Here is a 27,900-nt window from a genome sequence, read left to right as displayed (position 1 = left end):
ACTGTCTTTCTTCTTTTACTTCATTTGGGTTTGAGATTTTCATGATAGAACACACACATTTTCTTTTTTCTAGACGGAAAGAAAGTAACCTATGATGATAAGTGGGTCTGCTGGTGAGTACCAGCCAGCAACCCCCTTGGTGTTACACCTGTGAGGTGCTTTCTCTCCTTTCTCACACTTTTCTATCTTTGGGTGGGACTATGATGGTAATTTGACTCCCTTGTTGTAAATTGGCACACCACGATACTTTGACTACCGATAGTGAATACGCATTCGAGGGAGTTGAAAAGTATAGGAACCCCCCAATATCGAAGTTGTAGTATTAGGTGTGTTTTTCCGGTTAACCAGGTGTTGGCTGGACTGGAGGATTTCAGTGCTGCCAATCTGGATGAAATCGCAATGTTCAGCTCCACTTGAGAGGAATATCTGAAACACCTCTGGGAAGTGTTGAAGGCTCTGCAGAGGGCAAGTCTCACGATCAAGGCCAGCATATCCCAGATCGGGCAGGGATCAGTGGTGTACATTGGGCACCAGGTAGGAAGCAGCCAGGTGGTACCTCTACAGCCTAAGATTGACACCATTCTGGCTTGAGAACCCCCCAAGACCCAGACAGAGGTGAGGGCCTTCCTATGCATCACTGGTTATTACAGAAGGTTTGTCAAGGATATGGCACCATTGTTGCCCCCTTGACTGAGCTGAATTCCAGAAAGTAGTTCAGAAGGTGATCAAGAGTGATGCCTGCCAGAGGGCTTTTGATGCCCTGAAATCTGCCATGTGCATGGCACCCGTGCTCAAGGCACCCAACTTCTCACAGGAATTCGTGGTGCAGACAGAGCATGGCATGGGGACAGTTTTCACAACTAAATGAGGAGTGCCTAGACCAACCCATAGCCTTCATTAGTAGGAGGTTACTTCCCTGGGAACAGAGGTGGAGTGTGATTGAGCATGCAGCTTTTACTGTGGTCGGGGCACTGCAGAAGCTGAGGCCCTACTTGTATAGGACTCACTTTTGGGTTCAGATCGATCACCGTCCCCTCAGATGGTTGATGCAGATGAGGGGAGAGAGCTCAAAACTGTTCAGGTGGGTAATTTCCCTACAGGGAAGGACTTTACAGTGGAACACCGCCCTGGTACAGAACACCCCAATGCTGATGGTCTGACAGATTTTTCCACCTCAGTGAGAAGAACTCCCAGGAGGGTGGGTAGTTCCCACTTTTCGGCTGGAGAGGACACGTGTTAGACCTGGAATTCTTGGCATGGTTTTCCCCTGTCCTATTGCCTCTGCCTCCTGTATTTGAACTGTGTGCTGGATTTAATTATTTACTTATCTAGGTGCTTTTGGCACTTTTCCACTGCTGATCAGTGCCAAAGTGCAAATGCTCCCTATGCAAATTGTGTTTATGGATTGATGTTTCCATGACTGGCGTATTTGATTTACCTTTAAGTCCCTAGTACATTGCACTGTGTGTGCCCAGGGCCTGTAAATCAAATGCTGATAGTGGGCCAGCAGTGCTGATTGTGCCACCCGCACACGCAGCCCTTTAAATGGTTCTCAGACCTGCTACTGCTGGTCTGCGCGCAGTTGTAACTGCAATGCCGTCCTGGCAAGTGCCTAACCTTCCCTTTTCATACATGGTAGGACAAGGTAGGACATGTACTGATGTGTGTGACATGGCCTGATAGAGAAATACAGTGGAATTCGTTTTCCACTATTTAAAGGCTATCTGTCTGATAGGATAGAATTGGGAATACTTTGTAACATCTTACAAGTATAACTTCCCATGAGGAAAAGATAGAAAGACAGGGTTTAGTAGGCCTGTAGAAAAATCAAGAAGGGGGGAGTAAAGAGGTGGTGCTGGGTGGCACCAAGGTGGGCACGTCCTCCTCTTTCAAAAGTACTGTTAATCAACAAGGTCCACCTTACGTAGGGTCAGTGTGTATCCTGTTGTTGGTGGAATACACAAAGTTGTTAAAATACCCCTCACACACCAAAAGGGCCCTTGGTGTCATGCTTCATCATCGGGATCTTCCCGCCCGCTGCGGGACGGGGCAGTGCTGCGACAAGGGACTACGCTGGAGCACCTTTTTAATGTGAGTGCTATGTGAGTGAATTGGAGTGAGTGTCAGTAGGGTCAGGGGTGATGTAGATAAGTGGTGTTAAAAAATACCTGGCCTGGTGATAGAAAAAACTATTTAATAAACACTGGCTGGTATTGTTAAAAAAAGTGATTCGGAAAGTTAAAGCGGATTAATGGGCTCACTTTCCTGTGTTGGTCAACATGTTTCGGGGCGCCATGCCCCTTCGTCAGGACCGGGGACGAATGGTGGAAAATGGTGTGATGATAATGTTTCTATCAATGTGTATAGATATATACTTTATATTTATACGGTTGTGCTTCCTCCTTCGTCCGTGACAAACACGGAAGCCACGGACGAAGGAGGAAGCACAACCGTGCTGGGGGTTGACTGGACCCTCAAATACCCTTTGTCTAGTGTTGGCTCATGGGGCACTGATTCCTACCTCCCTAAGCACACTACATCAGAATTTCTGTATTAGCTAGGGAATTGTATAAATATAAAGTATATATCTATACACATTGATAGAAACATTATCATCACACCATTTTGTACATACACCTTAATACATCTTTTTATTGTGGAAAGACATTAGTGAGTGACAGGGGGATCTGTCCCAAGTCCTGACGAAGGGGCATGGCGCCCCGAAACATGTTGACCCACACAGGAAAGTGAGCCCATTAATCCGCTTTAACTTTCCGAATCACTTTTTTTAACAATACCCGCCAGTGTTTATTAAATAGTTTTTTCTATCACCAGGCCAGGTATTTTTTAACACCACTTATCTATATCACCCCTGACCCTACTGACACTCACTTCAATTCACTCACATAGCACTCACATTAAAAAGGTGCTCCAGCGTAGTCGCTTGTCGCAGCACTGCCCCGTCCCGCAGCGGGGCGGGAAGACCCCGATGATGAAGCATGACACCAAGGGCCCTTTTGGTGTGTGATGGGTATTTTAACACACTTTGTGTATTCAACCAACAACAGGATACACACTGACCCTACGTAAGGTGGACCTTGTTTAGTAGGCCTGTACTCAGAATATAAAAATGCATCTTGTAGTAAAGGTGCTTTTTATACTGTGTGTTTGAAAATACTACTTTTGGAAAGTGGCTTTTTTCTTGCTTATGCAAATCAAAAAAAGAGGGAGGAAGAGATCAGGTTACAGGGGACTCAACCTCTTTTACTCAACTGAACAACTAAGAAGATTCCCCCTGCGTTAGAATTGGCTATCTTCCCAGTATCCTTTATAGTTTAAGGAAAACAAAAAGTTTTCTTAAAATAACCCTCACCCACCAAGATATCCCATGGTGGCATGCTTCATCATAGGGTTCTTCCTGCCCGCTGCAGGATGGGGCATGCTGCGACCAACAAAGACCTGACAGCATTTTGTGAGATGTAAACTGTAAGGTAAATAATGGTATAGAGTGGGAAGGTCTATTAGTGGTTAAAAAATATCTAGCTAAATGGGAACTAAATATTTATTCAATCCTATAGCTGGTATTGTTAAAATTGGGGAAAGGAAAAAACACACATCTATGTGTGTGTGTCTCACGGTCGACGGTCACACACGGCCGGCGCTCGAGCCATTACCCCAAGGCTTTTCTTCAGGACAATGACAATGATCCCTTGTACCACTCTTAATAGTGACACGACCTAGATCTTCTTAAAAAATATTAAGGGAAATATAAGTGCAATACGATACCCAATCAGTATTTTTTTCTGAAAAGATCTGGAAAGATAGGACACAGCGTTATTGGTTACATTTCAAGAAAAATAATTGAAGATTAACTAGAAAACACGTCACCATACGTGGAAAATGCATGATATATTTTTCATTATCTGCTATTGTGCCAGATTAATCCTAACATTATCGCTCATTGTGTTGTGCTGCCCTTTAAAAGCTTGTCAAAGTTTACAAACAAGACAGTACAAAATATGTAACATAAATCACATACTCTATAGTTCTTTGCATGCCACTATGGAAACCAGGTGCCGTTTCTTCAAGTGCGCGGTCTTGTATCCATAATTGTTATTATGACTTTGTCACTATATTCGGTGATTGTGGTGAAAAATCTGATCATTCATTATCTATAGAATGTGATCGGTATGCAAGAAAGTTCTTGATAGGTCTAAAAAACATACATTTTAATAGCCGAAATCTGGCCCCAAGAGCTCAATGGGGGAAGGGACGTTTGTAGTCACACACTGAAAAGAGTAAAAAGCAAAGCAAGACTTTTACATTCAGTATTTTTAATGAAACTGCCCAATGGAAGATAAAAAAGGGAAGAAGTGCTCGTTGTCAAGGGGTCCCTGCTATGCCGTACTCACATTATCAAAGCTGCTCCCTTGCCCTGCATACTTTGCCTACCTGCAGCTCTGACGATAACCCTTCCAGTGGAGCCCGACCTGTTAAATGACAGTATGCCCAGCGTCGGCATCCATGTGCTCAAGAAAGCTAGACAGCTTACTCGTGCAAGATGGTCGCCCTCCAATGGAACCACTTCCTGGTTGCATGGCTCCCAGTGATGCTGGTTGGCGCCTTTACTTCGGGGCAGTCGTAAGAATATGGTTAAAAAGGAATCCATGTCCAGATAGTGAAAAGAAGGTTTTCCCATGGGGATAAAAATGTTCTGGAAAAAAGAGGGGATTCTCCTCTGCATTATACCTCAGATATGCTATGAATAGGCATGAAGGGTGTTAAAGATATTTTTATTTAAAAAGGTAATACATGTGCTAGATCAAGAAGAAGATTCTTCTGGGCCTGGTACCTCTGGATAGCTTAGGCTAGGACGGAGAATGGTAAAATAAATTATTTGGATAAAGCAATTTGTGATTGATGCTCAAAACTCCAGATCGTGGGGGATCATACTGGTGTTGCACTCAAGTCAGGCAGTGTTTAGGGGCAAAAATCAAGATAATGGCAGCTACCTCATTACCGGCTGTATCACAAGCTAAATGAATAGGTGTAATATTATCTTTCTCATATGCTTGCCTTGGCTGCCAAATTTAGGTTACTGGAGAATAGGGAAGTTAGGGGCACGGGATGTGGCCTTGGTATTTCACAAGTTCTCATTAAGAAGTGCTGACTTGCATGGTACATTGTGGGTCTGATCACGAGACTTGGCTACAGGGTATGCCTTTGTTAAGTCCGTTAGCATGTGTTTTTATTCAGAAAACCAATGTTGTTCTTTTTCAAATAACTGTAAGTCATTGGACATTTGTTCTAGGATGCTCCACCGGAGATCCTGTACTTTATGTCCTTTCTCAATGTAGTGTGTGGACATTTGTGCTGTGGCCAGTCGCATCTCAGGTTACTGCGATGTTCACAGATACATGTTTTGATCATCCCAATGTAGTGGAGATGACATGGACAGTTGATTAAATATACAACCCTTCATGAATTGCAGTTTGTGAACTGTCTTTGTTCCCAGGTAGTATTGTTGTTGAATGATAGTTTTCTACTTGTGGTGGTCAAGTGGCAGACACTACAATTACCGCATGGAGGGTGAGATCTGCAAGGGGGGAGAGGAATCTATATGATATTTCCGAGTTTTCACTTCGGTGGGGTCTGGTATGTACTATCATGTCTCTCAAACTCTTCCCTCGTTTATGCTAAAACATTGGTTTTGGGAAATTCAGAGATCCACTGTTCAGGATGCGCCAATGCCAGTTAACTATCTTGCTCACCTGGTTAGATGCAATGTTGTAGATGGTGATGCAAATTGGTCTTTCCTCTCTTGGTTTGCATGGTCTGGCGTCCAGGAGGCCTTCTCTCTTATTGTTTCTGGCCCTTTTCATTGCTTTGTCAATGATTTTAGGAGGGTAGTTTCTCTTCATCAGTTTGCTTCTTAATCCTCTGCTTGTTCTCTGAACTCAAAGCAGTTCTTACTGAGTCTAAGGAATTGGCAGAAAGGGAGGTTTTCCCTCAAATGTCTCGGGTGGAATCTGTCAAAAACCTGTAGGCAGTTTTTTGCTGTCAGCTTTATTTGTGTCGTTTTTAATTTTCCCTCCTCCAAGATAATATTCAGGTCTAGGAATACAAACTCCTTATTTGATATGGTATGGGTAAACTTAAGAAATTCATTTTGGCAGTTCAACAATGTCAATAACTGGCATGCTGTTTCTTCATTGCTGTTCCATATGATTAGGATGTCGTCAATGTACCACTTCCACATTTGGATATGAATCAAGAAAGGGTTGGTAGGGCTGAGGATCTTATGTTTCTCTAGATGGTGTACATATAGTCCTGCTATACGTGGAGCAAAGGTGCTTCCCATATTGGTCCCATGGTTCTGGAAGTAGAGGGTGTCCTCAAACTGGAAGAAGTTGTTGTTCAATGCCCATTTACAGCATTCCATCGCTATATTTTGTGGGGTTTGGTACTCCCAGTCTACTTCAAACAGAGCTTCCTCGATGATGTTTAATGTTTCTCCATGGGGGCGAGTGGTGTACAGACTCTCAATGTCTAAGCCCATCAGGAGTACAGTGTCAGGGTTGAATGCTCTCTGTTCTAAGAGTCTGAGAACACCTTTTGTGTCGTTTAAGTAGGCATCAGTGTGTTGGATTATTGGTCTCAGGAAAACATCAGCAAATGTTGATATAGGTTCCAGTTTTGATCCAATTCCTGACAAATTTGAGCGTCCTGCTGGCTGTGTTAAGTTCATGGCATTCTGGCCAATGCTCAAGTTCGGGTTATTAACAAAATGCAATCAGTCCAAAATGCTGCAGCGAGAGTACTTTCCAAAACACCCAAATTTAATCCCATTGCTCACATAATTCGGAACTATCACTGGTTACCAATAAAAAAACGTATCAAATTCAAAACACTCTGTCTGGTGTTCAAAGCATTGCACCATCTTGGCCCGCAGTTCCTTAGGAATCAATTCCAACTCTATCTTCCGGCAAGGCAATTAAGATCTGTGACCTTGCACCAATTAATGGTGCCCCGCACTAAGACTGTTTCCTGGGGTGACAGACGTTTCCCAGTCACGACAGCCAGACTTTGGAATTCACTCCCGCTCTCAATTAGACTAAGCCACTCTCTTTACTCGTTTCGTAAAGATGTGAAGACCTGGCTATTTGCCCAGTAAATCATGCAGCAAACACACAGGTAGAGACAAGAGTCGAGTTCTCAGCGCCAAGACGCCCCCGGGCATACGTTCGCGCTTAACAAATTGCAAAAATAAATAAATAAATAAATGTGTATTTTCGGGTAAAAATATGGTGTTATGGGGGACTTGTTGATTAGGAAATCTCCTTCTTTTTGTGAAATCCAATTATGGGTAAGTGCCTCTTCTGTCATGCTGGTAATAAGAACTTGCAGTGATTCTGTAGGGTATTGAGTTAGTTGTTCTTAGTTCCTGTGGTCCTGTCGTAGTTGCAAGCGCTCCTTCCGATATGATTCTGCAGTTTGCATGACAATAGCTCCCCCTTTATCAGCAGGTTTTATTACTAAAATTCTTGTTGTGTGCAAATTCTCTTATAGCTAGTCTCTGCTCAGTATTTGTGTTGTGAAACACTCTAGTGCTTTCCCGGTCAATCTGTTGAAATTCCTTCAGAACCACTTTCTTAAAAGCTAAGAGTTCCACTGGTAAGGACGCGTTGGGTGGACTTCACCCTTAATCCAGCTTCTTCCTGTACATCAGTTGCTTGTTCCTTATTAGTGAAGAGGGCCTTCAATTAGAGTTTCTTTTCTGATGAATTCGTTCATCTCACATAACAATTTGAATTTATCCATTCCCTCTGTTGGGAAAAAATGCATCTTGTAGTAAAGGTGATTTTTATACTGTGTGATTGAAAATACCACTTTTAGAAAGTGGCTATTTTCTTGCTTAGCCACCTTGTGTGTCTTTGCTGGATTGTGGACTGTTTTGGAGTGACATGGGCTGAGAAAGTGCATTCTCTTTAGACAGCCACTGGAGGGGGTTAGGGTGTGTACTGCCTTTCCTGGATGAGTCAGGGCTGGGCTGAATAGACCTGGGCTACCTTTAGAGTACCGGGAGGAGATTTCCCTGCACCTCAATAGGCCTAGTGCCTATTGTCCAGCCTTGGACAATGCTGTCTCCACCTCCTGCCAGGAAGCTGGGCCAGAGAGGACTGAACTGATCTTGACGGGGCACAGAGCCTCTCTGCCACAAGAAAACAAAGAGAAATTCTGTATACATATTGGGGCCCAAACCCCAGAAGTTGAGTTTACTTCTGGACTCAAGAGGGACCTCTGCCAACGAGAAGAGCTGGGAAAGCTGAATGAGAAGTACTGCCCCTTTGTTGTGTGCTGTGTAGGGTTGGCTTGCAGTGGCTGTTTCTGCCAAGGAGAAGACCAAGACTTGCTGTGTGCTGTCTATCCTGCTTAAAGAAGATCTCCAAGGGCTTGGTGTATAGCTTGCCTCATGTTCTGAAGTCTCAGTGACACAAGAACTTTGTTTCCTGTGTCCTCCTGCACCAGGAACTGCTGTTTCAGTTGCCACAGAGGGAAATTGCAATACTGATGCCGGCGAGCGGCGCCGCACCGGCAACGAAGCGGTGGACCCTGCTCATGAAGCGCACAACTCACCTTCCCGACTTGCACCGCAGCCCTGCGCCTACCGACGCTGTCCCATACCAACTCTGATGCCGTCTCCAAGGCCGCTGCCTGCACCAGGGCCGGGGGCATTGCTCGTGATGCTCACGACACACCGCCCCAACTCACAATGCAGCCCCAACCTCACTGATGCCAGTGCTTCATCATCTTGGAGCCGATACTTGACGTGGGTGACCTCCCGAATCCATCGACCCCGCATCGTCATAAGGAATCGACACCTCGATGCCACCGCAACACCCCTTTCCTGCAACAGCAAGGAAATGACGCTTCACCTCCCCTGCATTGCAGTAAGGAACCAACGCCTCACCTCACCTATGGTCGTGAGGAACCGACGCCCCCGGCACCAATGAAGCATCACCTCCCGACACTGTGCACTGTCTTTGTTTTCATCGTTTGCCAAGGAACTGTTCTTGGGGGTCCGTGTGACTCCAGGCAACGCCGCAGATCTCGCAGTCGGCGCCATACTTTGGGATTTTCATCTCTCATGATATCCTAATAGCCCCAGGTGGAGCTATTTGTTGCTACAAGCTTTATTTTTGTGAATAATCTACTTTTGGTGATATCTTGATATATGTATGGTGGATTTTTGTTGTTTTGGTCTTGTTTGGATTAGATAAAGATTTCCTATTTTTCGAAACTGGTGTGGTGTCCATTTGTAGTGTTTTCACTGTGTTACTGTATGTGTGCACAACTGCTTTACATACTGCCCCCGAGATAAGCCTGTCTGCTCATGCCAAGCTACCAAGAGGGTGAGCAGGGGTTGTCTAAGGGTGTAATTCCCTTAACCTGATAGAAGAAAGGGTCCTTACTTGGACAAAAGTGCAAACCATTTCAAACTAAAGACCCCCATTTCTAACACACCCTCTATGCTTATATCATCCTGAGATGTTCTAAAAGAATAAGATACATTTACAGTGTCTCTCTGTGTAACTGTATAGACTTCAGTGAAGAAACAGAAGACATGGCTACTCATTACGAGGTACATCCGAGCTAGAGAAAGTTCACAGTGCGCAGAACAAGACTAACAGTAGAAATTCCAAATACACTACAGCTTGGCTCTGTACTGCGGAACTTGTGGTCAGAGCGTGTGTCCGCGGGGAGGCGGGAGTACAGAGTAAGTGATAGAAATGACTTCCATCTTGGACAAAACTGCGTTTTACATAGAAATGTGGCATAACTAAAATTTTAAAAAATATACTCCTACAAATCATAAACAATTAGTTTAAAAAATATTTGTATTAAATTAGTTTGAATATAGGAAATTGTGTCTGTAAATGTATGCTGCACATTCAATCAATCAATTAATCAATCAATCAAACATTTGTAGAGCGCGCTACATACCTGTGAGGGTCTCAAGGCGCTGGGGGGAGGTGGGGGGCAGCTACTGATCAAAAAGCCAGGTCTTGAGAAGTCTTCTGAAGGCCAGCAGGTCCTGGGTCTGGTGGGGAGGGTGCTTCAGGTCTTGGTAGTAAGGTAGGAGAAGGATCTGCCGCCGACGCTGGTTTTCCTGATGCGTGGAGGTGTGGCGAGGCCGAGGTTGGCTGAGCGGAGGCTGCGGGTGGGGATGTAGAAGATGAGTCGACCGTTGAGGTATGCTGGTCCGGCGTTGTGCAGGGCCTTGTGTGCGTGGATGAGGAGTTTGAAGGTGATCCTCTTGTTTACAGGGAGCCAATGCAGGTGGGGTGTGATGTGGCTGCTCGGGGGACGTCGAGGACCAGTCGTGCCGAGGCGTTCTGGATGTGTTGCAGCCGTCTCAGGAGCTTGGTTGTTGTTCCTGCATAGAGGGCGTTCCGGTAGTCCAGTCTGCTGGTGACGAGGGCCTGGGTGACGGTTTTTCTCGTATCGGAGGGAATCCACTTGAAGATCCTGCGGAGCATTCTGAGTGTGTTGAAGCAGGAGACGGATACGGCGTTGACCTGCTTGGTCATGGAGAGGGCGGATTCGAGGATGACCCCCAGGTTGCGTGCTTGGTCGATGGGTTCTAGGGCTGTTCCTAGCGATGTTGGCCACCAGGAGTCGTCCCAGGCTGAGGGGATGGAGCCGAGGATGAGGACCTCCGTCTTGTCTGAATTCAGCTTCAACCTGCTGTCCTTCATCCATTCAGCGACGGCCTTCATTCCTCTGTGGGGGTTGGCTTTGGCGGTGCGGGGGTCTTCGGTGAGGGAGATGATCAGCTGGGTGTCATCGGCGTAGGAGATTATAATGAGGCTATGCTGTCCCTCGACGTGGGCAAGTGGTGCCATGCAGATATTGTACAGAGTCGGGCTGAGGGATGATCCCTGTGAACGCCGCAGATGATCTCGGTGGTCTTGGAGCGGAAGGGTGGGAGGCGGACGCTCTGGGTTCTGCCGGAGAGGAAGGATGTGGTCCTCTTGGATTCTGGCGTTGTGGAGGCGTGCTGTTAGGGTGCGGTGACAGACCGTGTCGAAAGCGGCTGATAGGTCCAGAAGGATGAGGGTGGCTGTTTCTCCTTTGTCCATAAGGATCCTGATGTCGTCGGTGGCGGGTATTATGGTGGTCTCGGTGCTGTGGTTGCTGCGGAAGCCAGACTGGGATGGGTCCAGGATGTTGTTGTCTTCGAGGTAGTGGGTCAGCTGTCTGTTGACGATCTTCTCCGTGACTTTCGCTGGGAAAGGGAGCAGGGAGATGGGCCTGAAGTTCTTGAGGTCCTTGGGGTCCGCCTTGGCTTTCTTCAGTAGGGCGTTGATCTCTGCGTGCTTCCAGCTCTCCGGGAAGGTTGCTGTCTCGAAGGAGATGTTGATTGTTTTCCGGAGATGGGGTGCGATGGATGTGTTGGCTTTGTTGAAAACTTTGTGTGGGCATGGGTCAGAAGGGGATCTGGAGTGGATGGAGTTCATGGTCTTGATGGTGCCTTCGTCGCTGACGTTGGACCAGGTGGTCAGACGACTGGTACAGGTGGTGGTCGCAGGGGTGGTGGTCTTGGTGGTGGATGTGGGGGTGGCAGTGTTGAAGCTGTCGTGGATGTCGGTGATCTTACGGTGAAAGAAGGTGGCCAGTGAGTCGCACAGGTTTTGCGATGGGGGAATGTCGTTGGTGTTGGAGCTGGGGTTGGAGAGTTCTTTCACAATGTTGAAGAGCTCTTTGCTGTTGTGTGCGTTGCTGTCTAGGCGGTCCTTGAAGGCGGTCCCCTTGGCGGTCCTGATGAGTTGGTGGTGTCTGCGGGTGGCGTTCTTGTGGGCTGTGTATCTGTCTGGTGTTCGGTCGCGGAGCTAGCTCCCGACAGGTGCGCTTCGAGGTCCGGAGGCCTTCGGTGAACCATGTGGCTTTCTTGTTGGTGTGATTGGTGGCGGGGTTCCTGAGTGGGGCGAGGGTGTCGGCGCAGTCGTTGATCTACTGTTTGTAAATGTAAATTGATACTTGTATAGCGCACTACTCACCCGCAAGGGTCTTAAGGCACTTGTACGAATACCGCTGTGGAACCCATCCTGGCTTTCCCTGTGAGGTGTCCATTCCTGGGCACCCCCAAGGTGGAGGCCAGGCATCCTTAGCGTTGTGGGAGCCATTGTGGTGATTAAGCAAGCTATTGCCCAGAGTTGCTGAGTGGGACTCCATGATTGGAATAGGCACCAAGGCGAGAATTATCAGGTCTGTGGAATTTTTGAGCCCAAGACCCGCCGAGGCGGGGAATTGAACCCTGGTCCCGGGCTAGACCTCTGCATCAGGGTCTGCCGCTCCAACCATTGAGCCACACTTCTCCAATCCAATTTTTGAGGTTGATGGCGGCGGTGTCGGGGTCGGTGGGGTCGGCGGGTGGTCCCAAGGTGAGGGTGGTGGTCAGTTGGTCCTTGGTGACCTTGCCCCAGCAGCGGCGTGGCATCTGTTGGGTGCGGTGGTCTGTGGTGGGTTTCCTGAAGGTGAAGTGGACGCATCTGTGGTCGTTCCAGTTGGGTTCGGTGGTGTGGTTGAAGGAGACGTGGGGACTTGCGGAGAAGATGGGGTCCAGTGTGTGTCCAGCGGCATGGGTCGGTGTCGTCACGAGCTGTTTGAGTCCGAGGTTGTCGATCAGAGTGGTGGAGTTGGCATTGTTGTTGTTTTCGAGGTGGAAGTTAAGGTGCCCGAGGAGGATGTAGTCCGCAGAGGCGAGGGCGTGGGTGCTGATGAGGTCGGGGATGGTGTCGCTGAACTGTGGTCGGGGTCCGGGTGGTCTGTAGACGAGTGTACCTCTGAAGGTGTTGTTGGAGTCGGGGTGGATCTGAAAGTGCATGTGCTCGGCGGTGGTGAGGGTGTCATCGGTGTTTGTCGAGACTCGGAGGTTGTTCTTCTGGATGAAGGCGATTCCCCCTCCCACTATGTTGGTGCGGTCTCTGTGGGAGATCTTATAGCCTTCTGGGATGGCTATGGCGATATCTGGTGCCGAGGTGGTGTTCAGCCAGGTCTCCGTCAGGAAGGCGACGTCGGGGATGGTGGAGTCTAGGAGATCCCAGAGTTCGATGGCGTGCTTGCGAGCGGAGCGGGTGTTGAGGAGGATGCATCGGAGGTGATTGGGTTCTCTGGTTGATAGTTTGGCAGGCCGGATGCTGGTGAAGCTGCAGTTCCGGCAGGTGAAGGGCCCTTGGGTGCGCTTCGGGGTGGCCATGGAGCAGGTGTGTCCTCGGTCGGTGTTGAGTGCGTGGAGGGTGCTGGAGTCGTAGTGCAGTCTGGTGTTGTGGCGGCTTCGGGGACCAGGGGTTCTGGCGCTGGGCGCGGTCCAGGCACAGTCCAAGCGCGGACTGGCGCAGACTGGCTTGCCTTTGGCATGCCTTCGTCACACCAGCAGCGCGTCCGCTGCGCGGCCCCGCATCTGGGAGGAGCAGCTGGGAGGCGGGAGCGGGGTGGCAAATCAGCTGGTGAATGGGCGGGGCCGCAGGGGGACAGCGGCGGGAGCGACTGGTCACAGAAGGAAAAACGGGGGCGGGGGGGTGAGGGTAAAATGCCAACAACGAAAGATACCGCATGGATACCAATGGGAAAAAACAATTAGAAGTGAGAGCACAATAAGCAGTTAAAGAGCAGGCGCAGGCGAGAGCCCCGGAGCAACCAGGCTCTGAGGGACTCGAACTCACGGAAGCAGCAGGAGCGTGGAGGGAGAGGGCACGGGCACACAGGTGGAGCTGTGCGGCGTGGGGAGCGACCTGGCCTGCAGTCAGGGGTCACTGTTAATGATGCACAAAATTGTAAATCCATAAAATTGTTTTACACTGAAGTGGAGAGGGATCGGGTCTGTTCGCATTGGGCAAGCCTGACCAGACAGCAACTAGGCACTTCACATTGTGTAACTCTCATACAGACAGACCTAGCCATCATGGCACAATAGGGCATAGAGTTTTAAGTGATCTTAAACCCACTGAGGGAGTAAAGATTCGGGGGCTCTGTGTTAATCTCAAGTAGGAGAACTGAACCAGACTAGGAATTTCCTACCCGCATTTAAATTCTAGTTATATCTTTGTGTAAGCGCTGCAGTAGATCATTTCGTCTGTCACATGCTCTAATTTAAAGTAAAATAATGTTGCCTGTTATTTTTGAATGAGTGTACGACCGAACTTTGCTATATCAAAACAATTCATGTTTCCTTGCTAGAATGTGTAATCCTGTATTTCATTTAATCGCTTAGCTTCATTATTTTGTAATATCTGCATAAAGTGGACTTAATTGAGTCTGTAATACTGTATTGGCTTACTGGCAGACTATTCCTTCATGGAGTTAAAATTTCACAAACCTCCTGAAGTTGGTGGTTTTTTAAAAATAGTCTATGAAATGTGAAGTAAAAACTGTCTTTGGGGGAATAAAAAGAATGTTGACTTTGTGCTCTTTGTATCAGTGTTTTAATACTTTGTGTATTCACTTTGCAGTCTTCCTTTGGCACAAGTCTCCTAACGTCCCCATTGTCCATTTTACTCCCAACGCTATTGGGTTTTATTTGACAGGGTTTGGCCTTTGGTCGTAGAAAGAATATGAATGTGGGAACTATCTATCCCCGGGATTACTGATGTCAGACGGCAATGTAACAGTCATGCCTCTCTAGCCACTCCTATCTCATGTTCTACTCAACAGAACAGATTGCCTAGGCTTCTTAGATGATCAGTCTGGTAATTACCAGTGACTGACTCAAGGTGTTAAGACAGGCAGTAGCCAGTAGTAGTAGAAAGAGTGCATCAGTTGATAGTGACATGCTGGGTTTAGACCAGAAGAAGGTAGTTGTAAATAAGAAGATCTGATGCAAAGGGTGAGAACCGTGGAGGCCAGAGGCTCAATCGAGGCAATCAGACAGGAAGCAGGCAGGTGCTGGGATCTTGAGTAGGTATTTGTGTAAAACATATAAGATGAGTGTGTTGGGCAGTTTCCATGATACATGAAGCGAGTCTGACAGGGAAAGGAGGAAATTTTGTTGGAAAGGAAAGATCAGTCTAGGGACAACATAAGATACAGTGGATGGATGTGGGAAAGAAGGATACCTGAGACCAATGAAGGTGACTGGAGCCAAGAAGAACAGATATGTGTGTTGGGGACAAGGCAATAGGCCAGGTAATATAAAACCATGATGTTGATTTGTGGGTACGGTTAGACTCAAATTTCTGTCAGACTGCAACAGAGAGGTGAGAGATCAGCCTTGTATAGTCATTGGATACTACAGCATCAACATGCAGTAAATGAGCAAACTCAGAGAGGTACATATTTTGATCGGATTGCAGAGCCATAGTATCAAAAGTCCCATGGGGCGCTAGAGGCTTCCATGCCTAATTTCTGCATCCCTGTGGCAAAGCCTTCTCTAGTCCATCTGTAGATTGTGCCAGCATAGACGCAATGCCAGTGTGTTCTCAAGGGACGTCTTTTAATTGTAGGGGGTGTGGCCTCGTGCAAGCAAGGCAATCCTTGCAATATGACAGATGTGGGCGTGGAGACAAAGAGGCCACCAGGGGGGTGTACAGACTGTGCACCACATAGAGATGGTACATAGTTAGTGCTACGCTGCTTGTAAGAGGGAAAGGTTGCCAAATAGGATAGGATGGGGACCCCCTCTCAGGATAATTTCAGGTCAGGGAGTAGAGGGGAAAAGAAATACCAAAACAACTGAAAGACTCCCTCTTGACCTATAGTATTTTTATCATGGGAATTATCTCTCAAACACAAGGCATACACAGACTATGTCAACACTTATTTATGAATTTTACTCATTTTATTTCATTTTTCTGTAAAAAACTTTTTTCATTTTTTTGTATCATTTTTTCCAACAGTTATAAAATATGCATCATTCAAAGAAACTCAAAGTGAAATTCATACAAAACAGTAGGGTCATACATGTATCTCATTAATTGTACAGAATTCATGTATTCTAAGAATAAAAACAGTTATACAAAACCAGGTAGAGAGCCACACACACAAACTCATGCATACTTCCTAAACATACATACCATCAAAAAACAAACATTAGACATCCTAACACATTGTATCTGTTGTCCAGTATGTGACCAAGGTTATTAAATCTAGGAATAAACACAAATGGTCGATGCATTTTGGTGGAAAAAGCAGCAGTAAGAACCACATTCTTCAGGACCAGCCAGAAACAAATTCGGTATAGGGTCTCTAAACCTGGAATTCCAATCTGAAAAAATATACATAACAAAAGCTATTTACCAATATGCCTTGTAATTATTTATTTATTTTCATTTGACACAACAGAATGGACCACCACAAACACTCAGATTCACACAACTTCACACCACAGTGTGTTACCTTTTAACCCCAAAACAGCGTGTATTATCACAGTGTCTCAAAAAAAACCTTACTATTCACAAAAGGTTTCTCGCCCTAACTCATAAGCTAAAGGCTAGTCAGTTGGTTACCTTTTTAATAAGTGTGCAGAAACAGATTCATAGTCATCCTGGGTTGCAACCCAACACAGCACGATCTAATGTGGGAAGGACACAACCAATTCTAGTGACCATCATTTTTAACAAATACCTCATAACGAAAAAACAGTTCTATTACTTAATGGGGATATAAGACCAATCTTTGATTACCTGAAGTATCTACTAAATTTACAAAATATCGAGGAACACCATATTCAAACTCGTCTTATCGAAGTGCAAAGCAGTTATTTGCTGAAAAGTACAAACATGTCAAAGTACTATTTAGCCCTAATTAACATATAGTATGTGTGATAACTAGTGACTCAAAGGAGAGCCCTTTACCTGCAACTAAGGCACAGACAGCAGATCGGGGCAGAGGACAACTTATTCCATCTCTCTGGATTGAGCTTGCTCTTCATATATCATGTGGAGGGGACGTCACATCTATAAATAAGCAGAAATCTATCATGTATCACTTTTTCAAAGAGATCCAAGGCCTACCATTTTAGTTGGTACAGATAGACCTACTTACTCATTGTTGATCTTTGTCGATATACTTTGTATGTCTTGTTCACCGCCCTAGTTCTACGTCCTATGACGATACGAAGTGCCTATGGAAAGGAACATTCCCACAGTGTAAAAAGGGTAGGGCGGCCATTCAGAGAATAGTGGTTCCTGATCTAAGTAAAAGTAACATCTGCCCGCATATACAGCATACCTATAACATAGGTACAAATATTCTAAAAGTTGATAGAATACCTTTATATAGGCATAACTATAACGATAATCTGGCGTTCAGAGCAACCGTACCATAATAGAAGACAAACGTACTTAAACTTAGCATTTATCCGCGTGTATCACATACCATAAGCATGGTTACATACATTCTAAGGGTAAATATAATGGTTTATTTAAGCGGACATATAACGGTAATGTCACGCTACAAGCAAGCCTACCAAAACAGAAGCCAGCATGCTCAAGCCTCGACGTCCCTCAGCTTGAACGTACCAATTCCTTATCGTCCCTTTAAAAAGGTCATGTCATAGTAGCCGCCCTAGGCGTAAATGCGGCATTTCCATGGACAAAAGCTGTCCGATAACTCAAATTTACCGAATTCTACTTACTTTTTTTATTGACGAAGTTTGCTAATCCCCATAACACATAGCCTCTGCCTCCGACCGCAGTTGATTCCACGATGTGAGGTCGGTAACCGGCCACCTCCTTAAATATTACACAAAGTGCCTCTCTACAAGCCACACCTGTGTAAGTGACGTACCACTCCACATGACTCGGACTTCCTCCGAATCAGAAAGGTAAATATAGAGAGAGGACTGCACAACACACCGCCATCTTGGAGTAATATTCGTAACGGAATGTGAGGTAGCTGCCTATCTACCGAACCGGAATTAAACGTCAGGAGTTGTTCCCTCATTCGAATATTAAAAATTCGGGCGTAGACCAAACATATTCCCGTAATTATTACACAAAATGTAAAGCAAATGTGTGTTTTTTTTATATACATTGTGTGCCAGCCAAGACTTAGTTACTCGAACGACTTGGAACATATTGCACCTCACAATACACGTAATCTAGCTTCTAAGACAAGAAAAGGTTTTTATATCTTTACGTTTTTGAAGACAGAACAGAAGTGGGGATTGGTGTATAGCATACATCCAGCTAATCTTCAATGGTATAGCCTATTTACATCAGTATGTTAATACTCTTATGCAGGAGCTGAACAGTTCCTAAAATAATCCAATCACCAGTATTGGGATTAGGACACAAGGAAGACTTGGGCAAAGTTGTGAGCACAGAACCAAATCTCCCACCGATCATATCCTAAATGAGACAATCTACAATCCTGATTTATTATCAAGGTTTGGTAATAATCCATTGAATCTCCTCATTCAGACCCTGTTTAACAGAGTCAAAAAAGAATACCCAAAAGCACTCCCGTCGTTTGCGAAAAGTATCCATAGAAATACCAGCACTACCTTTTACTTTTTCCAAGATGCACCAACGAACATCTTTTTCGCAGTGACTCTTTTCCAGGAAATGTTTAACAAGTGGTGCTTCCATGCGACTGTTACGAATAGCAGATTTGTGTTTGCTCAAACGAACACGAAATTTGCGCGATGTTTCACCAATATAAATCAAATCGCAGGGGCAAGAAAAGCAATAAACTACATTCTTACTATGACAATTGGTAAAATCCTTTAGTTGGATTTGTTTGTTTTTGCAGACAAAACGGTCAGTGATGCAGGCTGTATCACATGCGTGGCAGCCACCACACCTGTGATTTCCCAGAACAGGGGGTATCCTCGTAATGGTACTTTGCCTTATCTTATTAGGATTCTCAATTCTTGTATGTACTAAGATGTCACGTAAGTTGCGATCCCTTCGAAATGCTACCAGAAGTTGTTCTAAATTGAACTCTTCTTCTCCTACATTCATTATCTTCCAATTTCGCTGGATAATGTTTTTCAATTTGAAATTGTAGGGAGAATGATTCACCACACATACAACTTGATCTGTCTTTGCCCGTTGGTTACCTTCTAGTAGGGCATCTCTGTTGTAATATTTTGCCCTCTTGTAGGCATGGCGAACAAGGCGGTTCGGATACCCTCTGGCTAACAGCCTAGATTTTAAAGCATCCCCATGTTTGTGGAATTCAGACATCGTGCTGCAGTTTCTTCGAATACGAAGAAACTCACCAAATGGAATGGAATCCTTCTGTATACAGGGGTGATAACTTTGGTATTGGAGAATGGTGTTTTTGGCTGTCGGTTTACGGAACAGACTCACCTCCAAAACCAAATTAATCCCGGATATACAAAGATCCAAAAATTCAACACTTTGTGAACTGCTGTTGGCAGTAAAGGTCAAATTACAATCACTAGCGTTGAGCCAAAGTAGATATTCTTTTAGGGAGTCATCATTACCTTTCCAGATAAGAAAAATGTTGTCAATGAAGCGCCTACACGTGACAACATTGTCAAAAAATGGAGCCACTTCATTGAAGAAATTTCTCCTCTCCCACTCGCCCATGTAAATGTTTGCAACACTCGGAGCGCAAGAAGCACCCATACTCGTGCCCTTTATTTGTTGAAAAAGCGCCCCATTGAACTCAAAATAGTTGTTAAATAAAACAACCTCCAGGCATTCCAGTACAAATCCATCCGGTCTGTCACCTGGAGTCCTGGATAGGAGATCAGCCACTGACTGCAACGCCTGACATTGAGGGATGTTGGTATATAGCGCCTCAATGTCAAGTGTTACCAGTATCTCAGTTTGTGGGTTGAATGGCATTCCTTCCAATTTAGAGATGATGTCACCTGTGTCACGAATGAAAGAGGCATAGGTGCGGGTGAGTGGACATAAAAATGAATCCACAAACTTTGAAAGTGGCTCAGTGCATGAGCCAATGGTTGAAATGATAGGACGCATCGGAGGATCAGTTACGCACTTGTGCGTTTTTGGTAGCCCATAAAGGGCTGGTGTGACAGGGCAAGATTTGTTTAGAAAGTTAAACTCCTGTTGGCAAATATCACCTCTTTCCAGAGCCTTGCCAGTTATGCCTTCAATGGTCTGTTTGAGTTTAATTAAATCCCTCGGATGTGCTTTTCTATAGTGATGGGTTACTGATAACATGTTGTTAATTTTGTTATCATAATCCGCTTTGTTAAGAACAGCAATCCCCCCCTTTTTCACACGGTTTCACAATCACCTCTTTATTTGATTTTAAGAACAGCAATCCCCCCCCCCCTTTTCACACGGTTTCACAATCACCTCTTTATTTGATTTTAAACTCTGAAGGACCTTGTTCTCTATTCCTGTCAGATTACTCCGAACAGATTGAGAAGATTTTACTAGCCTACCCACCTCTTTTAGAATGGTTTGCTCAAAGATATGAACCTCCGGGCCACCCATATCCAATGTGGGGGTGAATTGAGATGGGGGTTTGCAGTTTGAACGGTTAGTTTCACTAGTCACTGCAGGGCGTTCCTGAAAAAACTTTTTCAGACGAACCTTCCTGAAGAAGGCAAAAAGGTCTTGATATAATTTAAAGATGTTAGGATGAGGGCTCGGAACAAAAGAGAGACCTCTACTAAGTAATGAGCGTTCCTCATTGTTAAGCTGTACGGATGACAGATTGAAAATATGAAGATCATCATTATTATCTAGTAAGGTCATGCCATCAATATTTAACGCCAGTATTGGTTGTGTCTGGTTTTGACATATGGCTGTTGATGTAGAGGGCCCCCCTGCTGTGGTTCCCTCCTGTCTGGTTCCCAACGTTTGTTCCTCTCACGAAACTGACCTCTCCCTAAAAAAGGAGATGATTGCCCTCGATAGGTCTGATGTCCCAATGGCCTGCCACGAAATGACCGTCCTTCATAGTGTTGGTCCTCATTGTCATGTCCTGTTTCATTATCAGAGTCAGTAAAAAATGTGTCCGAGAAATTAAAACCTCGTCTACGGTATCTGTTAGAATTGCCCGGTTGTCCTTGATTATGATTGGGTTCTTGATAGAAGGTAGCTTGCAGGTAAGGATATGCCTTCTCCTGGGTATACCATCTGATCTCCTTTTTTAGTTGATCAGTTTTTTTGTTGGTGAGGTATATTTCTAAATCCTTCATATCAGTGTTGATCCTTTCCAATCTAGCCTTAGCCTCTTCAAGTGCTGTAGAGGAATTAAGTTTTTCCTCTAAAGATAAAATTTCCTTGTTTAAGGCTTCCATCATGTCCCTGGCTGTCTCAATGATAAGCATCATCCAGTCCCTGGAGCAGCGGTTAGCAATGAGTGACTACCGCTCCCGGAACTTTCTGACTTCAATGAACAAAGCCGGCACATTCCTAACTCGTAGACCCGATGGGATGACTCCAGGTCTTAAATATTGGAGCATATAATGTGCATGCGACTCCATGCGCTTCAGTCTCTTCCTCATATTAAGTAGGTTGTTCCATTCCACATTCTCACTCTGTTGTGCTGGAACCAAACTATCACTGGTAAGAGCTTTACCCACTAGTGCTGTGAAGTCTTCATCAGTGAATCCGAAAGTCTTAATTCCTTCCATTTTGTAGAATTAGTAACTAAAAATTAATTGTGACCAAGAAATTCAATAGTGAAGAACAAGAAACAATTTAGAAAAACAAGAACAGCTACCACCATGTGTATGCACAATTAATACAGTGTATCACACATACAAATAATTAGACGTGGTCCAATACGTTGTATCAAATGCACGTGCTCATACTACCAAGACAAATCCCACAGTTAAATAACCGCGATGCCAAATAGGATAGGATGGGGACCCCCTCTCAGGATAATTTCAGGTCAGGGAGTAGAGGGGAAAAGAAATACCAAAACAACTGAAAGACTCCCTCTTGACCTATAGTATTTTTATCATGGGAATTATCTCTCTCAAACACAAGGCATACACAGACCATGTCAACACTTATTTATGAATTTTACTCATTTTATTTCATTTTTCTGTAAAAAAACTTTTTTCATATTTTTGTATCATTTTTTCCAACAGTTATAAAATATGCATCATTCAAAGAAACTCAAAGTGAAATTCATACAAAACAGTAGGGTCATAAATGTATCTCATTAATTGTACAGAATTCATGTATTCTAAGAATAAAAACAGTTATACAAAACCAGGTAGAGAGCCACACACACAAACTCATGCATACTTCCTAAACATACATACCATCAAAAAACAAACAGTAGACATCCTAACACATTGTATCTGTTGTCCAGTATGTGACCAAGGTTATTAGATCTAGGAATAAACACAATTGGTCGACACGTTTCGGTGGAACAAGCAGCAGTAAGAACCACCTTCTTCAGGACCAGCCAGAAACAATTCGGTATAGGGTCTCTAAACCTGGAATTCGAATCTGAAAAAATATACAAAACAAAAGCTATTTACCAATATGCCTTGTAATTATTTATTTATTTTCATTTGACACAACAGAATGGACCACCACACACACTCAGATTCACACAACCTCACACCACAGTGTGTTACCTTATAACCCAAAAACAGCGTGTATTATCACAGTGTCTCAAAAAAAACCTTACTATTCACAAAAGGTTTCTCGCCCTAACTCATAAGCTAAAAGGCTAGTCAGTTGGTTACCTTTTTAATAAGTGTGCAGAAACAGATTCATAGTCATTCTGGGTTGCAACCCAACACAGCACGATCTAATGTGGGAAGGACACAACCAATTCTAGTGACCATCAATTTTAACAAATACCTCATAACCAAAAAACTGTTCTATTACTTAATGGGGATATAAGACCAATCTTTGATTACCTGAAGTATCTACTGAATGTACAAAATATCGAGGAACACCATATTCAAACTCGTCTTATCGAAGTGCAAAGCAGTTATTTGCTGAAAAGTACAAAAATGACAAAGTACTATTTAGCCCTAATTAACATATAGTATGTGCGATAACTAGTGACTCAAAGGAGAGCCCTTTACCTGCAACTAAGGCACAGACAGCAGATCGGGGCAGAGGACAACTTATTCCATCTCTCTAGATTGGGCTTGCTCTTCATATATCATGTGGAGGGGACGTCACATCTATAAATAAGCAGAAATCTATCATGTATCACTTTTTCAAAGAGATCCAAGGACAACCATTTTAGTTGGTATAGATAGACCTACTTACTCATTGTTGATCTTTGTCGATATACTTTGTATGTCTTGTTCACCGCCTTAGTTCTACATCCTATGACGATACGAAGTGCCTATGGAAAGGAACATTCCCACAGTGTAAAAAGGGTAGGGCGGCCATTCAGAGAATAGTGGTTCCTGATCTAAGTAAAAGTAACATCTGCCCGCATATACAGCATACCTATAACATAGGTACAAATATTCTAAAAGTTGATAGAATACCTTTATATAGGCGTAACTATAACGATAATCTGGCGTTCAGAGCAACCGTACCATAATAGAAGACAAACGTACTTAAACTTAACGTTTATCCGCGTGTATCACATACCTTAAGCATGGTTACATACATTCTAAGGGTAAATATAATGGTTTATTTAAGCGGACATATAACGGTAATGTCACGCTACAAGCAAGCCTACCAAAACAGAAGCCAGCATGCTCAAGCCTCGATGTCCCTCAGCTTGAACGTACCAATTCCTTATCGTCCCTTTAAAAAGGTCATGTCATAGTAGCCGCCCTAGGCGTAAATGCAGCATTTCCATGGTCAAAAGCTGTCCGATAACTCAAATTTACGAATTCTACTTCCGTTTTTTTATTGACGAAGTTTGCTAATCCCCATAACACGTAGCCTCTGCCTCCGACCGCAGTTGATTCCACGATGTGAGGTCGGTAACCGGCCACCTCCTTAAATATTACACGAAGTCCCTCTCTACAAGCCACACCTGTGTGAGTGACGTACCACTCCACATGACTCGGACTTCCTCCGCACGGCGAGAAAGCAGAAGTGCCTGGTTGGGGGTGGGCGGTCCCGCTCGAGGGCAGGGGGGAGTGGCTTGCCCACTTTTATGCATACCGTTAGATCTGGGGGTCTCTAGTTGGCAATGGTTATCACCTTTGTCCAAATAGGGACCCTTACTTCTAAGTCAGGATAAGGGGATTACACTCCTTAATAACCCCTGCTCACCCCCTTGGTAGCTTGGCATGAGCAGACAGGCTTATCTCAGAGGCAGTGTGTTAAGCATTTGTGAATATACACAGTAATACAGTGATAACACTACAGATGGACACAACACGGGTTTTATAAAAATAAGTACTCTTTATATAGACTTAAACACAAGACCACAAACGACAAAAATCCACAATACTACGCTTAAGATTACTTAAAAGATGATTAAAGTCTCTTAGTTCAAGTTGATGGTAGATGCGACAAAGTTCTCAACAAAGTACTTGGATGCGTAACGCAAAGTAAACAAAAGGACTCGCAGAAGGGGAGATGCGTCGGTTCCGTGACCCGGGGGAATGGTTGCGTCCTTCCTCAATGCTTGCGCAGAGTAGGAGACTCGTCGTGAGCCTTACCGGTGCGGAGGTGATGCGTAGATTTTCGACCTGTTGCGGTGCGCAAGATGGCGCCTTGATGCGATGCGATGATCCCGTTGCGATACGAGAAGATGGCGCCCTTGATGCGGCAATGCGATGACATTGCGATGACGCCCTGGCAGCCTTGCGACGACTCTGTACTTTGGAGCCGTGACAGGCCCTGCGACGCGCTTCTCCGGCGATGCGATGGCGACTCTCTCAATGGCGTCACGCTTCTCAGGTGATGTGACAGCAGGCAGCTTCGATGAACACACGCTCCCTGGGAGATGCGACGAAGGCTCGCTTCTCCGCCGTTGCGACGGTTTCAGCTGCGGCGGCGACACGCTTCTTCTCAATGCGTCGCGTTTCCAGCTCCCAGCGGCACGCAAGTGACTGATGTCAGAATTCCCAGCAAGGAAATTCGGGAGGGAGCTGGAGGTGAAGTCTTTTGGCCCTGAAACTTCAGCAGGAGGCAAGCACAGTTCAAGCCCTTGGAGAATAACCTGTAGATGAAAGTCCTTACAAAGTTCGTTCTCCTTTCCCTTGGCAATGAAGCAACCACTGCAGGCCAACCCAGCAAAGAGCACACTGGCAGAGGGGCAGTCCAAACTCCTGCAGCTTCCTTGGTTCTTCTCCTCGGCAGAAAGGTTTCTTGTTCCAGAAGTGATCTAAAGTCTGTGGGACTGGGTCCCAATATTTATACCCCAAAATCCTTTGTTTTCTGAAGGCAGAGAGGCCTCTGACTAGTTCAAACCAGCTCCTGAGCACTTTGTTGACATGACTCTTCTCTTCCTTTCACTGTGCAGGGCAGAAACATCAGACAAGCCACAGGGGGTGGAGCCAGCAATGTAGAGGGAAGGCCCAGCCCTATTCAGGTCCCAGGTGCACTCTCCCCCTCCCATCTGGATGTAAATCTCCCTACTCACCACTGGGCTGTCCCAGACTGTCTCCTGGAATTTCCCCAGCCCTGTCACACACAAATCCAGACAAGGAATACACAATTCAGCAGAGGCGGGCTCAAATGGTTAGGCAAGCAAATACCTACTTTCTAAAAGTGGTATTTGCAAGCACAGAATATTAAAATAAACTTTACTAAAAGATGTATTTTATTATTCTGAGTTCAGGCATACTAAATTCGAATTTCCACCATGTTCCCTGAGTCAGTTAGGATTATAAGAATGTAATAATCTTCACTGCCCATTCTAGCCTATGAGAACAGGTAGCCTTCAATAGTGAAAAACGAAAATGGCTGTAATTCACTATTAGAACATGCTACACACATCAGAGCATGTCCTACCTTATACTTTCTATGCACCCTGCCCTTGGGCCTACCATATGGGTGTCTAATATGAAGCAAAGGGAAGGTTTAGGGACTGGCAAGTGGGTGCACTTGGCCAAGTCGACATGGCAGTGCTAGACTGCACACACGCCTTGCAATGGCAGGCCTGAGACATACTTTACAAGCTGCTTCTGTGGGTGGCACAGCCAGTGCTGCAAGCCCACCAGCAACATTTGATCTACAATCCCTGGGCACACAGGGTGCACTGTACTAGGGGCTGACAGTAAATCAAATAACCCAGCTGTGGAATAACCAATCAGTACACCAATTTAACATAGGGAGCACTTGCACTGTGACACTGATTTGCAGTGGCACAGTGCCCAAAGCATAAATCCAGTAAAAACATATAAAAACAGAGGAGGCAATCCGTCAAAAAATGGAAGGGAGACTCACGCCAATGATGTCAGGTCTAACACATACTGACTGTTTGGTCAGCCTGGGGTCGACCAAACAGTCAGTATGCACAACCATGGGCAAGCCACTCCCCCCTGCCCTCGAGCAGGACCGCCCACTCTCCCTTTTTCCATATGTAGGCTGCTGTGCAGCAGCCTACCTAAAGAAAATGTCCCTGGTGGGGCGCGCTCCACTGCTCCTCACCAATCCCAATGCTACCATTGCAGCGTTGTGATTGGCAGACAGGAGGGAGGCTGCCTTTCCTGGCTGATGACGATGCAGGAATTCAATTCGGAAAAGGCGAGAGTCAGATGGAGGACCCATCCAGAAGCTGAGGTGGCAGCGGCACAGGAAGGTAAGTTAAGTTTTAAATTATTTTATACATTTTTTTAATTAAACAAACCCCTCCCCCCATCCCCCCCAAGACGACCCCATTTCCACCCCTTCTCCCCTCACCCACCCGTCAGGCCGTCTGCAACTGTTAATAAGGCTAAACAATACCTTGAATTATTTCTAGTAGTAGAAAGGGTGCAATGATTTTCCAACACTAAAGATCAGATAACATTTTGTTTTGTCTTTGGAGAACCCTCTGCGCCCCCCGAATTAAGATTTTAGGGCCTCTAATTGTAGTTTGGCACTGCCTATAGTTGTTGGCCTAGGGCTTCTCCAGCGTAGGTCACTGCCCAAAATTAGGTGCATTGTTTGTTTTGCAAGGGTCAGTACCCAACGACACCACCACATTAAGTGAGTGAAGGAGTGAATGGATGAGATGGATCACGAGAAGGAACAAAGGTGAATAGGAGGGAATGATCTATATAAGTGAGTTATTGTTGTATGTGAATATAGTGTTTATAAGGCGCCAAGCACTACATTTAAGCACCTTCAAGGCACCTACACGGAGACCACTCTACAAGAAGTAGCGATTGAATGATAGCAACATCTGGAATTAAGCGAGAGTCTTGGCCAATTAAAGCCTACCTACAGAACATTTTAGGCGTTTGCCGAATATAAAATGTCCCTTTTTCATTCTGAAAAGCAAATAGAGGGTATTTAGCACAATGGGCAGCATTGAAATCTGAGACGTAATGTATCGCGTAGTTTTGAAATGAACGATTGGGGTTCAGATTTACTAGAGGTTTGCGCGGGCACTCTCATGACACAAAACTACACAAATGCGCACATGCAGCAGCAGCATCAACTTTGACATACAATCCTACTTTGCATCAAAAGTTGATCCTGGCGCAGTGCCAAGCTCGCTTTGCACAAACAACTGATCATTTTTGTAAATGAGCTGTGTTTTGGGGTAGAACAAATGAAAAGATGTACGTCTGGTACAAAACCAGGGGGCATATTACCAACAAGTAGCGATATTTATCGCTAAATAGGCTTAGCGACGATTTTTTTATCGTTGAGCATCGCCGGAATTTATCGCTGAGAACGTGCTATTAGCAACGTTTTTCTCTAAAGCGATACATTTTCCGGCGAAATGCGTGAATATCGCTGAGAATACAGCGATATTCACGCATTAGCGATGAAATGCTCTTAGCCATGTTATCCACCTCCCATTGGATAACATGGCTAAGAACTGGTCTGGGCCGGTAGGTGTTAG

Source organism: Lissotriton helveticus, chromosome 6, assembly GCF_964261635.1.
Source record: "Lissotriton helveticus chromosome 6, aLisHel1.1, whole genome shotgun sequence".
Lineage (NCBI taxonomy): Eukaryota > Metazoa > Chordata > Amphibia > Caudata > Salamandridae > Lissotriton > Lissotriton helveticus.
Note: the sequence above shows the minus strand (reverse complement) of the source record.